General features: G+C 27.3%; 1 protein-coding gene across 6 annotated transcripts in view; it reads left to right on the forward strand.

The window, feature by feature from the left end:
- LOC106872580 (serine/threonine-protein kinase Nek4) overlaps nucleotides 1–1,152 on the forward strand; it is a 216,828-nt gene that overhangs the window by 159,145 nt on the left and 56,531 nt on the right. The window lies entirely within an intron of this gene.

Genomic DNA, 1,152 nt, shown 5'->3' on the forward strand with positions numbered 1-1,152 from the left:
GATCAGTTGAAAAATACGGCTGCTATAATCTTTTACACATACACAGACAGAACGGGATTTATATATACATATATATATATATATATATATATATATATATATATATATTCTTTTACTTGTTTCAGTCATTTGACTACAGCCATGCTGGAACACTGCCTTTAGTTGAGTAAATCACCCCAGGACTTATTCTTTGTAAGCCTAGTACTTATTCTATCAGTCTCTTTTGCTGAACTGCTAAATTACCGGGATGTAAACACACCAGTATCGGTTGTCAAGCAATGTTGGGGGAACAAACACACATACACATACATACATGCACACACACACACACACACACACACACATATATATATATATATATATATATATATATATATATATTTATAGATTTATACCAAAATTTGGCAAAAATATTGTATCTGTTATCAAACATAGCAAAATACTCACAAGTGAGTTTTTGTATTTATATCGATTTAAATAAGAGCTAAAAACTGATCCATTGAAAATACTTTATTATGATGACCTATGATCATTTCGATGCAATATCCAGAACGATTCATGCATATTATAAAATACTGCATCTCCTCAGAGTCTTATTAGTAGAAGGCCGGTAATAAAAATAGATAACATTCATATACAACATTCAGAGTTGACCTATGAATACATGTAAATAAACAAGTTGAAAAGACATGAGATGTCATACAACTGTACAGCATAACGGTGTTGAAACCATAATCATACCAAGAAATGGTTCAAATTTATGATGTTAAACTATGAAGTTCAATAATGAACCAATACGGAACGCTGTACATTTCGAAAAAGACCGTTGGAGTTATGAACGTAAATACGACATTCAGACCAAAGAAAAAAACAGTTAGATATTAAAAAAATATACATTTTTTATACAAGTTCATGGTCAAATAGAAGTATATCTAATAAGTAATGCTTATATATAATATACTCAATAAACAACTTAAGTATACATAATCTAAAAAAGGCCTTATATTAATTTAGTATTTAGAAGTAAAAAGCCTTAAATGGTTATTATAGCCTTATAGGTTATAGAGAATAAATTATAAAATATAAGAAAAAATATAAGAGAAAAATAAGAAAAAATAAGCATAAATAAATATATATATATATATATATATA

Source organism: Octopus bimaculoides, chromosome 4 (genome assembly GCF_001194135.2).
Source record: "Octopus bimaculoides isolate UCB-OBI-ISO-001 chromosome 4, ASM119413v2, whole genome shotgun sequence".
NCBI classification, from domain to species: Eukaryota; Metazoa; Mollusca; class Cephalopoda; order Octopoda; family Octopodidae; genus Octopus; species Octopus bimaculoides.